Consider the following 15,000-nt stretch of genomic DNA (forward strand, 5'->3'; position numbering starts at 1 on the left):
CTGCTGCTAACTGTTACGCTATTCGGCTGTTGCTATGCGAGGTTGTTAATTAACAATGTTTTGACATTGTCCAAACGCTTAAGTTCAATTCGGTTACACAAAGAGCATATATAAATATATATATATATATATATATATATATATATATATATATATATATATATATATATATATATTTTTTTTATTTAGTGTTTTCTTTTTAAAATTAAATGTTTTTAACTCTTTTTCAAAGTGTTTTTAATATGTTTTATTCACTACTTGTTCTTATTATATATATATATATATATATATATATATATATATATATACACTGAGAGAGAGAGAGAGAGAGAGGGAGAGAGAGAGAGAGAAGAGATAGATTATGTAAAGTAAAACAAATGGTATCTACTTAATTGTCATGTTCACCGTTATGAACAGAGCCAAAACTTACGAAAAACGATAAGGTAAAAAATTAATTATAAATTATGATAATTTTCGAAGACAATATGCGATAATTGACTTTTGCTAAAAAAACCCAAAAAACTAACCAAAAAAAAAACAAAAAAAAAAACTGGAGAGTTTGAATCCTAACAACAAAAAAATGAAAATCTTTGGCTAATTTTGCAAAACTTAATTTTTAATCATAATAGAGAAGACCAGAAAAAAGTCGGTACCGTCGGTTTCAATTGCGAACATATGGGACATATCTAGTCGTCTATGTCGGACGTTCTTCAGCCTGTGTTTATATCTATTCTGAGGAAACAGGAAATCATATGGAAATTACGTTACAGGTGATCGTCAGGCTAATATAAATTTTTTGTCCGACTCTCTCATATGGGAATGAAACGCTGATGCCTCTGTGTTGCTTAACTGTTAAATATAATTGAAAATATATATACCTACACACACACACACACGCATATATATATATATATATATATATATATATATATATATAAAGCACAATAGATTTACTGATTGATATAATAATTTAGTGAATGGCTTTGTGCTACGAAACAGATGCTGTCAAGAATTGTAAATGTCAACTGTATTAAACGAATTAAATTTTAAGATGTCAACATCATGAATTTTGAAATATAGACATTTGCCATTAATTATATATATATATATATATATATATATATATATATATATATATATATATGATATAAAGCTGAATGTATGTGTGTGTGTGTGTGTGTGTGTGTGTGTCTGGTCACAAATAGACTCCTATATGGTTGACTATTTTAAAAAAACTGATCACATATAATGATAGAAAATGTATCGTGACACAGGAATGGGTATGTTTGATCTGGCATAATGATGATTCATTAAAATTGTGGGGTCTGCGTTCGCGCCTGGTCCACAAAGTATGGAAATAAAAAATTAAAAACTTAAAGAAAAAAACGTTTACTAGTGTTTTTGAGATAGATGTACATAATAATACTTTGATAAGTATGTTTTAACTTAAATAGGGATGGTATAATAAAATTGTGGAGTCTGCGTTCGAGCCTGGCCTCCATGGAATCGAAATAGGCACAAACTTTAATAAAGACATTTCATATCTATCTGCGTAAGTATACTTTGATAATTATGTTTCAGTTTGAAGAAATATAGTATAATAAAATTATGGGGTGTTCGTTCGCGCCTGACCTCCATAGAATGAAAATATGTCACAAAGTTTAACGAGGTTTTTTAATATAGATCCAGAGAATATTGTGATAAGTGTTTCAGCGTGAACAGGTATGGTATAATGAATTATGGGGGTTATCTATTTTATTTTTACTTTCATCATATTTGGCTTTGGTTTTAATACCCCCAAATTCGAAGCTATCTCTTTACAACCGTTCCTTTTCATAACCTATAATACTTTCATAAATCAGAGTCCATTTTCTGTAGGCTGTTTTTGAACCCATTCAACGACGGGTACTTTTTCTAGTATATAGATATAAATATTTTCATATGCATATATACACACACACACACACACGCACACACACACATATATATATATATACATATATATATATAAACATCATCTCCTTCCTAACTCTACACACGCATTGAGCCCTGCTGAATGAAATACTGAAAATCGATACATCACTCAGTGCATTGTTTGAAGGTAAATACTTTTTTTAACATTTTTTTTACATAGGCATCACCACATTATCAAGGCCAAGAGGCCACTCAAGGATAAGGGTTAAAGAGTGTACAGTAGAAATTGGACAATATAGTAATCATTAGTAATGAAAATTTGGTAAATTTGATAACTTATATGGAACGGCTCATCAAGAACTTGTTTACGTTAGACTTGAAGACAACCATATTGTAGTCAGCCGGAAAGCAGGAAAACGGAAGACAATTCCACAGGCGTGCAGTTCTAAGAAAGAAGCTCTGTTCATGGAATCTACGTTTAGGTTTAGGCACAGATAAAGAGTGGGGGGAATTATTGATAGTGTTTACAGCTAGACGAGTGTTTCTTGTGAAAGTTTGGCGAGGGGGAACCATAGATTGAAGCTCAGTCGAACACTTTCCATGAAAATAACGATACATCAGAGACAAACTCGCAACATCTCTTCTGTGAGATAGAGGTTGCAAGAAAGAGAAAAGGACATCTCCTACGAGGCTACGAAGTCTATTTTGAACTCTATAAAGGCAGGACAGGTCCTTTCTAGCAGCTCCTGTACTACTACTCTTACAATACTACTACTGCTAATAATAATAATAATAATAATAGTAATAATAATAATAATAGTAATAATAATAATAAATGTAAAGATATATATATATATATATATATATATATATATAAATGATGGTGTCTGTGTGTGTTTCTGTGTGTGTGTCAGTCTATCTGTGTATCTGTGTGTCTACAGACTCGAAATTTGATATACAGGTGACTGAGATTTGGGAAAATCGATGTGATCTGTTTTGGGCCGGAAATTTGGCGATTAAGGGGTCAAAATTCAACGATTTGACCTTTGAGAACTCTACCAAACTCCTTCGACAATTTGGGTCTACGAACTTGAAATTTTAGATATAGGTTCCGTTGACATGGATCTAACTTAATAAGTTGATTTGAGCTCAAAACAATAAATTTTAAGGGGTCATAATAGGGATCAAATTGACGTCTGCTGTCTCTTCCAAATTACTCAGACAATTTCTGGTCTAAATATTTGAAATTTTACATAAAGGGTATTCAGAGATAGGGCAAGCTTTTTCATCAGTTTGTGTCGAAATTTTTAGTTACCAATATACAAATGTATGTATGTATGTGTGTTTGCATGTCTGCCTTAAACTTTCAATAGAGGCGACTGATTTTTCCAAGATCAGTATCGTTTTAAAGTTCGATCTTTCATACGACAAATATCGAAGAATTGGCTAAAAACATTAATATCTTCCCCTCCAACTAAGCACTTTTCTACAGGGGGGGTAACTTTTTTCGCCGATATTTTTTAAAGTTATCCTCTCCTTTAGATTGTCTAGCCTTAATTTTAAAAAATGTCGCTTCCACTTTGGCGGTGGTCGTGACAGAATAAACGTTACGTTATACCCCGTTCTTTTCCTCCTTTGTGGTACGGCTCCGAACCTGCCTTCCTACTACCACTTTTTTTTTTTTTTGCTCAACATACACATCCAAACACCCGGACAACGCCGGGCGCTGATGCTAGTATATATATATATATATATATATATATATATATATATATATATATATGTTGTTTTTATATACATACGTGAAAGTGTGTGTGTCTTTGTGACTGTCTGTGTACATTTCCCTACGCAATAACTCTGTCAATTTTTAGTCTACAGACTCGAACTTTGATATACAAAGTACTGAGGTTTGGGAAAATCTTTGTAATCCGTTTTTTTTTTTTTGCTAGAAATTTGGCTATTAAGGGGTCAAAGTTCAACGATTTGACATTTGAGAACTCTACCAATCTCCTCTGCCAATTTTGGGTGTAAACACTTGAAATTTTATATATAGGTTCCTCGGACATCGATCTAACTTATTAACTTTATTTGAGCCATAAACAATAAATTTTAAGAGGTCATGATAGGGGACAATTTGAAAAAAAAAATGACCTCTGCGGTCTCTACCAAATTACACATACAATTTCTAGTCTAAACATTTTAAAATTTGACATAAAGGGTATTCAGAGATAGGGCAAACTTTTTCATCGGTTTTGGTTGATAATTTTTAATTACCAATATATAAATGTATGTATGTATGTATGTATGCATGTTTGCATATCTGCCTAAAACTTTCGACAGAGGCGACGGATTTTCACAAGATTAGAATCGTGTTGAAGGCTCGCCTTTCAGACGACAAATATATAAAAATTGACTAAAAACATTAATTTCTTCACCTTCAACTGGGCACTTTTCTACAGAGGGGGGGTCGCTTTTTTCGCCGATATTTTCGAAAGTCATCCCCTTTTTTCTATTGTCTAGCATTAATTTAAACCTGCGTCACTTCCGGTTTGGCGGTGGTCGTAACAGCAAAGACGTCAGGTTTTTTCCCGTTCTTTTCCTCCTTCGCAGTACGGGTTCGAGCCTGCCCTCCTACTACAACTTTTTTTTTTCTCAACGTACACAGCCAAACACCTGGTCAACGCCGGGTTGAAATGCTAGTATGTATATATATATATATATATATATATATATATATATATATATATATTAGTAACGACTTTGAACACCTCAAATATATATATATATATATATATATATATATATATATATATATATATATATATTGTATTGGTAGTAATTATTTGTAAGTGTGTCCACCAAAAGAATGTTCAATGTTTAGACAGAGCCAAAATAGGGAAATGTTTGAGTTGAAACAGCCAGAGATGTCCTTGGCTTGACAAAGCGATTCCCGTACTGGGTTTTTGCTGAAACATGTATGCTTATGTGTAGCCATTTGTTTGTAAACTAAATTCACTTATATATATATATATATATATATATATTAATTTTATTTATACAAACATTAATGGCTACATATGTGCATACATGTTTCTGTAATCACCCACGTTGGGGGATTCCGTCTTCAGGCCAAGAATTACCGTCGAAAGTGATATTTCCACCAAATACATTTTCCTATTTCGTTTATCAAGTTAGCATGCAACCTGGGTGGGAGTCATAAAAAACGGTAAAAAGGATGAGTGAGGTCTTTGAAGATAATAAACATCTTTTTCACTTTCCTTTCCCCTTCCAAGCTAACTTTTGGTTTTTATGGCATAAGGTACTTGAGAATTTAGTTTTCTTGTCTTGGAGTCTGTAAGTTAAGAACCTTAGCGATGGTCAGCTAAGTACTGACCGGTGCCTTTAATATATATATATATATATATATATATATATATATATATATATATATATATATTGTTAGATAGTGCTCAATAAAAAGAGCAACAGATTCTTTTTTCTTTGTGGCGTTGGTTCCAGGTCGCCTGAAGAAGTCTCATTGGCTGAAAGAGATGGGTATTTGTTGCGACCATATGTAACTTTTTATCGTCAAATAAAAAAAATATATATATACATTTTTCCTTTCTTTTTTTTATAATGCCTTCACTTATAAAGTCTTGATTTTTATGTCACATGACTCCCCTCCCTCACCCTCTAAAATTTATTTTATTTTGAAACAAATACAGCTTTCTCATTCTTCATTTGAGAACTGGCTTTCTTCTGAAGACGACAAACTTTTATTTAAAGTCGCCTGAAAAGAATTGTGGTTTTAACAAACCATCTGTCCGAAACATTAGCATGTCCCGTGCCGGGACCATATAAATTTGTTTATATTAAGAAAATTTTATATATATATATATATATATATATATATATATATATATATATATATATATATATAGATAGATAGATAGATAGATGGATATATATATATAGATAGATGGATATATAGATAGATAGATAGATCGATATGCACTCACACATGTATATATATATCTATATATAATATATATAAATATGTATATATACATACATATTTATATATATATATATACACACACATATACTTTTGAAACTGATTTTTAATTCATGATATATATATATATATATATATATATATATATAATGAACTTGTTTTGAGTGCGTGTACATATGAGTGTGTGTGTGTGTGTGCGTGTGATGAGAAGTATTAGGCTTCGAAATACCTTGATCCCCCAACTAAATGCTTGTATACACTTATTGAATAAATGAATCATCTCCACTCCTATTGTCATATATATATATATATATATATATATATATATATATATATATATATATATATATATATATATATATATACATATATATATATGTATATATATATATGTTATTATTATTATTATTATTATTATTATTATTATTATTATTATTATTATTGGCCGTAATATTTTATAAAGACTATCCCAGTTAAATGAAAATTGTTCAATATACCAGATAGAGCAAATAAATCCAAATTTGAAATTTAACCATTCCACGTCATAAAATTTAAATTACTAAACTTATATATATATATATATATATATATATATATATATATATGTATATATTAATTTAAATTTTCAATTAAATTAAGTTACTAATTTTTGATATATATATATATGTATATATATATATATATATATATATATATATGTATGTATATATTAATTTAAATTTTAAATTAAATTAAATTACTAATTTTTTATATATATATATATACATATATATATATATATATATATGTATATATATGTTTATATTAATTTAAATTTTAAATTAAATTAAATTACTAATTTTTGATATATATATATTTATATATATATATATATATATATATATATATATATATATATATATATCCTTAGTGTATTTTATGTGGGTATATGAAATAATAATAATAATAATAATAATAATAATAATAATAATAATAATAATAATAATAATAATAATAATACACTAAACTGGCCAGAGAGCTCAAACGGATGAAAAAAAAAACGATAACATCATAACAATAGGAGCGCAATAAACAATACCGAAAAACTCTGAAAAAAGAATTGGAGAAATTGGAATCAGGGGGATTACTGAGAAGATACAAAAAAGATAAAAATAATGAAAACTACACAAACCACAGACACAAATTGGACACACAGACACAACTATAGATGTAAAAAAAACAAAGAAACATCACTTGGAACCAACGGTATAACTGTAAAATATCGCCCCACCTTCCTTTTATGCGTAAGTGTCACCATAAACTGGCACCACACCAAATAAATGAGGGTGAACGAGGATGGAAAGATTGAGGCGAGAAAGCACTAGCCAGACCTCCGCTGTTTTTTTTTGACATTGTAGTCACCACTTATCAAGACCCGGAAGCCACTCGGGGATAAGGGTTATTGCGTGTACAGTAATTAATGGGATAATATCGTAGTACACGTTAGTAATGGAGATTTGATAAAGTGTCTTAATTAAGCGGGCAGTTTATCAGGAATTTGTTTATGTTGGACTTGAAGACATCCAAGCTGTAGTCAGGTGGGAAACAGACAAACGGAAGAGAGTTCCACAGGCGTGCACTTCTAAGAAAGAAGCTTTGTTCATGGAATCTTCGTTTTGATTTAGGCACATATAAAGAGTGGGGGGAATTATTGACAGCGGTTTCAGCTAGACTGGTGTTTTTTGTGAAAGATTGGCGAGGGGGGGGGAGATAGAGACTGAAGTTCAGACGAGCACTTGCCATGGAAACAACGATAAAACAAAGACAGGCTCGTAATGCCTCTTCTGTGGGAGAGGGGTTGCTGGGAAGGGAAAAGGGCGCCCTCCCCCACTAAGCCACGAAGTCTATTTTGTACTCTGTCAAGGCAGGATATGCTCCTGCTCAGATGTGGTATCAGTACTCCATCCTTTGACGTACTTGGCTTTTTATATAGATAGAGAATTGCATCAGCAGTGAGATATCTTCTGGAGCGGTGGAAGGATCCAACCATGGTTGAGTGCAACGAGGCCTGGGACCTTGGAGGGGCTTATTGCAATCCAAATTTTAGTGAAGACCAATGGCCGCTGCCAACGAGAAGTCAATGGTAAGCGGCTGTTGCGATAACGCAGATTCTTTTTCAAAGGTTATCGAAAGAGGTGGAGAATACTGGAAGTCTGGGGAGACTTGTTGTCACTCAGACCCCAGAAGAACCCCATCATGAGTTGTTCTCTAAGAGCAATTTTTGATGATGGCTTGAGTTACTATTCCTAGTGAATAAATAATAATAATAATAATAATAATAATAATAATAATAATAATGATAATAATAATAATAATAATAATAATAATAATAATAATTCTGATTTCGCTTATGAACGTCTCTCTGGAAAGGGATGGCATTCATTTCCAGAGGATTTCCCTTAATCCCGTCTTCAAACCAGGAGCTTCAAAGATCAAGGGTTTTCTTAAGAATGTTGGTGGTACCTATAATTGCAGAGGTCTGAAGGCCGCCTAAAACATTGGGGATTCATAGTTTTTTCAATTGTCCTTCTAGACGATTTGATGCTACTCCCAGTGTAATAATAATAATAATAATAATAATAATAATAATAATAATAATAATAATAATATATACATATATATTTATATATGATACACACACATATACACGCACGCACACACACACATATATGTGTGTATATATATATATATATATATATATATATATATATATATATATATATATATATATATATATATATATATATATATATATACTTTTCTCTGACCAAGAGCGGAAGTCCGCTTGAGATTTAAAAAAATTAACAATGAAAATATTAACTACAAAAATTAACATCGTTTGTTACTTCAAAAACCCTCAACTTTTTAATCATTTGTATATAACAGTCAGGCTACGCTGAAGAGGAGTAGGGCTCCGAAACACGCGTGCCCGTAGATTACCGTTTATAAAAAAATAAATAAATAAATAAAAAATACGTCCAAATAAAAAAATGAGCGACTTTCTAAGAAAAACACCGGATCTCCGAGGCGGAGACGTTAACCTTAATATCGTTTAAAAATCAATAACAAAAATTATGTATACATATATATATATATATATATATATATATATATATATATATATATATATATATATATATATACGCGCGATGAAATATTCACAATTACAGAGAGGCACACATTAAAAAAGAAATTACTTTACCTCTGTGGTTTATTTGTGTTTGGTATTTCTGTCTGTTTCTCTGTCCGTCTCTTTTCCGGGCTTCTTGACAGCTATATATAAAGTATATTTATATATTTGTGTTTATGAGTGTGTGCGTGTGTGTGCGTGTGTATGTGTGTGTGCGTTTATGTGTGTGTGTGAATAAAACCGACCAGCGTGTGTTTTCTGTGTTTGCGTTTTTTTTTTTGTTTTTGTTTTTTGTTCTTTTTTTAAAACTTTTCTTTCCGATGAGCGAAGTCCCCCTCACGTTTAAAAACGGGATATACGCACTTGCCGTTCGGATCCTTCGCGTGTCGCGGCTCTCTAGTTCGGAACGAAGCGACGGCTTTAAAAAATACTAGAACACATACACCACATGAGTGAGTGTGTGTGTGTGTGTATGTGTGTGTGTGTGTGTGTGTGTCGGCGTGGGTGAGTCGACGCGCAACAACAACAACAACCACCACCACCACAACAAAAGACTCCACCTACTTCTCCTCTCCTGTCCTCTCAGATTGGTTAACAGTTTAAAACTTCGCCCGCCCTACCTCAGCTGTCGCCCCCTCTCTCTCTCTCTATCTTTCTCTCTCTCTCTCTTTATCTTTCTCTCTCTCTCTTTCTTTCTCTCTCTCTCTCTCTCACCATTTCTCTCCCCCTTCTCCACCCATCTGTTTCACTGTATCTTCTTTCTCCCTCCCCCATTCCTCTCTCTTACTTAAACTCTTTCTTTTTCTGGTACTCTCTCTCTCTCTCTCTCTCTCTCTCTCTTTCTCTTCGTAGTTCTTTATTTCTTTTTTTCCGAGAAAGTCAGTTTTCCTTTTTTTCTTTATTCCCTGCTTTACCTCTCATTCGCTTTTTTTTTCTGTCTATCGCTTTCTCTATGTATGTATGTATATGTGTATCTCTCTCTCTCTCTCTCTCTCTCTCTCTCTCTCTCTCTCTCTATCTCTCTCTCTCTCTATATATATATATATATATTGGATACGCTTTATCTATCTATCCTCCTTCCCTCTGTCTGTCTGTCTGTCTGTCTCTGTCTCTGTCTCTCTCTGTCTCTGTCTCTCTCTCTCTCTCTCTCTCTCTCTCTCTATATATATATATATATATATATATATATATATATATTGGATAAAGCATAATAACGTTGACACACCGGTTCTCGCCAGATCACCGAAGTTAAGCAACGTTGAGCCTGGCTAGTACCACATGGGCGACCATTGGGGAATCTAGGCGCTGTATGTGCTCTCCGCTTATCTCAGCATTGTTTCCAGTCGCCCTGTACATACACTTGCCGCCGGTATTTAACAATGTCGACTCAGGAGAGGCGTGGTTGGTGACTGCGCAACTCTTGCCACACAAATTTCACGTGCAGGCACCTTTATAGTGTATTCATAGTCTGTCAAGACTGGAGAAAGCCACACTATATATATATATATATATATATATATATATATATATATATATATATGCAGTTTAAATTTATATTTACATAAGCAGTAACGTGTTGCTACACAGTCATGAGCATATTTCGGTCTTCTAGTGTTTAATAACTAGAGACCTCTTCAGGCAACAACGCTTATATTCTGATTGATTATAGATTCCGCTTTTGAATATAAGCGTCGTTTCCTGAAGAGGTCTCTAGTTATTAAACACTAGAAGACCGAAATATGCTCATGACTGTGTAGCAACAAATTACTGCTTATGTAAAGACAACTTGAAGATGTAACTTGCTCTACTTCCGTATTGAGCACTCTTGTATTAACCTCGATATATTTCACTGGTTACCCTACTTTTTAAAAATACCAACCTCAGTTATATATATATATATATATATATATATATATATATATATATATATATATATATATATATATATGATCTGTCCCAGCGTAGTATAAACACACCTTACCACTCCATTTTAAGGACGGCTTTCGAGGTTTAGGGGGGGTATTCCGAAAGCCGTTCTTAACATGGGAGGTTCGGGTGTTTATAATACGCTGGGGCACGTCGTAAAATTTTACCTATGTGTGTGTGTGTGTGTGTGTGTGTGTGTGTGTGTGTGTGTCTATATGCCAATCTGTCTACGCATTTATCAATCTATCTATCTGTCAATCTAACTATCCATCTATCTATCTACTTCTTCGTTTATTTTTTTCGACCATCTCTTTCTCTCTCTCGTTTCCTCTCTTCCTCTTAATCTATCTATCTATGTATCTATTTAGGAGCAACTCAGTTTTTCTCTACTCTCCCTGTCTTTTTTACTTGCGACACCTTTCTGTCTCTCGCTTTTTGTTTCTCTGTCTGTCTGTCTGTCTGTCTGTCTGTCTCTCTCTCTCTCTTTCTATTACGTCTTTTTCGTCCAACTCCCCCTTCTTTCTCTTTATCTCTCTGCTTCTTTATTTTCTATTTAATTCTTGTTCCTTTGCAGCTCTGGTTCCTTTTTTTTTCTCTTCATCACTCTCCATACCCGCCCCTCTTTCTCTCCCTCTTTCTCTCCCTCTCTGTCTCTCTGTCTATCTCTCTCTCTTTCCTCCTCTCTTTCTCTTTCTATCTATCTCTCTCTCTCTCTCTCTCTCTCTCTATATATATATATATATATATATATATATATATATATATATATATATATATATATACACATATATAATTTTCAGAATGTAAGAGGATATATAATTATTTCCACAGCCAGACAACGCCGCAGCCCACAAGAGTCATGGCAGCCAACAAACCGAAAGTCTAAGACTCGAGTATTGCCTTTTTTTAGGCTCATAAGTTAGAGACATCTGAACTTGGGAGTTGAAACCTGAATTTCTTGGCTGTGGATATATATATATATATATATATATATATATATATATATATATATATATATATATATATATATATATATATACTAGAAAATGTAACCGGCGTTGCCCAGTCTAAAATACGCATTATTTTAATTATTACAGAAATTGGGATATGTGCATGGGAGTATTATGTTTTTTTTCTAAACAATTCACTTCTTGTAAGTAAAAAAAGAAAATACTCTCGTTGAAATCGAAACCAAAACATTGAGTCAATGACGATAACCATTACACCAGCTTGAGACATTATTTCCAAAAAGCATTACAAAAAATCTTATTCTTTACGTAAGAAGCTGTCATGTTTTCCGACCGCACATGCGCAGTCGTGAAACAGTTGACAAACAGATAAGATACCGACGCCCCCCCCACGTAACAGTTTGCGAGTTGGACTCCTTAGCAGATTTTTCCCCGGTTGAAAACTGATTTAAAAGTTACCCATGTGTCTAAATATTCTATATACCAAATTTTAAGATTGTAGATAAAAATTTGAGTATATAGGTTGAGAAATTTCCCTCCACATACATTTATATATATATATATATATATATATATATATATATTTTGTGTACAGAAAGTTGTTAGTTGAGACAGGTCATTGGTACCGTCGGTTTCAAGCCCGATAATAAGGCCCGTTTAAGGTATCCTTATCGAGCTCTCTTCAGCCAATATTCGCTGAAGAGAGCTCGATAAGGATACCTTAAACGGGCCTTATTATCGGGCTTGAAACCGACGGTACCAATGACCTGTCTCAACTAACAACTTTCTGTACACAAAATATAAGTACGCTCTTAAAATTTGGATTTTCCTTTTAATTGAGCACTCTGCTGGAATTCTTTTTCCAAAAAAACTAATCATATATATATATTTATATATATATATATATATATATATATATATATATATATATATATATTAAGCTGAATGTATGTCTGTGTGTGTGTGTGTGTGTGTGTGGTCACGAATAGGCTCCTATATGGTTGACTATTTTAAAAAACTGATTGCATATAATGATAGAAGATGTATCGAGACACAGGAATGGGTATGTTTGATCTAGAAGAACGGTGGTTCATTAAAATTGTGGGGTCTGCGTTCGCGCCTGGTTCACAAAGTATGGAAATAAAAAAATTTAAATATTAAAAAAAAACGTTTACAAGTGTTTTTGATATAGATGTACATAATAATACTTTGATAAGTATGTTTTAACTTAAATAGGGATGGTATAATAACATTATGGGGGCTGCGTTTGCGCCTGGCCTCCATGGAATCGAAATAGGGACAAACTTTAATAAAGACTTTTCATATCTATCTGTGTAAGTATACTTTGATAATTATGTTTCAGTTTGAAGAAATATGGTAAAATAAAATTATGGGGTGTTTGTTCGCACCTGACCCCCATAGAATGGAAATATGTCACAAAGTTTAACAAGGTTTTTTAATATAGATCCAGAGAATATTGTGATAAGTGTTTCAGTGTGAACAGGTATGGTATAATAAATTATGGGGTTTATCTATTTTAGTTTTACTTTCATCATATTTTGCTTTGGTTTTGATAACCCCAAATTCGAAGCTATCTCTTTACAACCCTTTCTTTTCATAAGCTATCATACTTTCATAAATCAGAGTCCATTTTGTATAGGCTGTTTTTGAACCCAGTCAACGACGAGTACTTTTGCTAGTATATATATATATATATATATATATATATATATATATATATATTATGGCAGTAGAGTTTAGTTTCCTAGAAGTACATCCAATGAAACAACATATGTCAACCAAAAAGTGCTCAATAATAATCAGAGCAAGTATATTAAATTTATTTATACAAACATTGATGGCTACACATGTGCATACATGTTTCTGTAATCACCCGTTAATGGGGAGATTACGTCTTCAGGCCAAGAATTACCCTTGAAAACGGTGATTTCAAGACACAAAAAACATTTTCTTATTTCGTTTACACAATTAGAATCTTGTCATCTAATATGGGTGGGGTTTAGGTGTGGGGGAGGATAAGTGAGGTCATTAATTTAATATATATGTATATATATATTTATATCTCTCTCATCTACTTAATATACATTGCTGAACAAGCAAAAAGCAGTTAAAATTTAAAACCTAAAATTTGAACCTCTGCTCCCGCCTCTCCACCTCCCCCTTCCTATATCCATATATCTCCACCCACGCCTACCTGAATCTGATACCCCACACACACAATACAATCTAATATATTTAACCTTTAAAACTGAAATATTGTCAATACCCGTCTCCCTTTCCCTTAGTATCTCCTACCTCAACCCCCCTTTTTTTTTCGTATTTTTTCTCAAACACTGTAAGGTCTGACAAGGCTGTTGGATCGTAAATATGGTTCAACATCCGAAACATATGTAACCAAGCAGATAAAACGGTAAAAAAAAAACAAAAAAACATATATATATATATATATATATAGATGTATATATATATATATATATATATATATATATAAATGTGTTACATCATAGATTAGATAATAAATTGAATGGATTTCTTAATTAATATTACAATGAGATAATATTTTAAAGGGTATGCTCTGATGATAAAAGCAATTATTGAATATCCATGGATTAAGAAAATAAATATATTTCTTTTTCATATATTTTTCGTTTCAAACAATACATTCTTAGTTTAAATATATTTTTATGTATATTTTAATCCACAGAATTTAACTTCAAGCCTCACATTATATATATATATATATATATATATATATATACATATATATACATATATATACATATATATATATATATATATATATATATATATATATATATATCGTCGGATTTAATCCAGCTCAACAATCATATATATATATATATATATATATATATATATATATATATATATATATATATATATATATATATATATATATATACGGATATATATATATAACTACTTTATTTACTCACATAAAATTAATATAAGAAAGTATAGATTTA

General features: G+C 31.9%; 1 protein-coding gene across 2 annotated transcripts in view; it reads right to left on the reverse strand.

Annotated features, from left to right (window-relative positions):
* LOC145269132 (neuropeptide prohormone-4-like) overlaps positions 1–15,000 on the reverse strand; it is a 422,569-nt gene that overhangs the window by 267,783 nt on the left and 139,786 nt on the right. Inside the window, exon 1 of one of the 2 annotated variants that reach the window (XM_080124737.1) lies at positions 9,171–9,704. The exons of the other annotated variant lie outside the window; for it this stretch is intronic. The gene's annotated coding sequence lies outside the window, so the exon portion shown is untranslated. Of the gene's footprint in view, positions 1–9,170; positions 9,705–15,000 lie in introns of those variants that run through there. 2 annotated transcript variants of the gene reach the window in all.

Source organism: Euprymna scolopes, chromosome 45 (genome assembly GCF_053919585.1).
Source record: "Euprymna scolopes isolate OS-2025 chromosome 45, ASM5391958v1, whole genome shotgun sequence".
NCBI lineage: Eukaryota > Metazoa > Mollusca > Cephalopoda > Sepiida > Sepiolidae > Euprymna > Euprymna scolopes.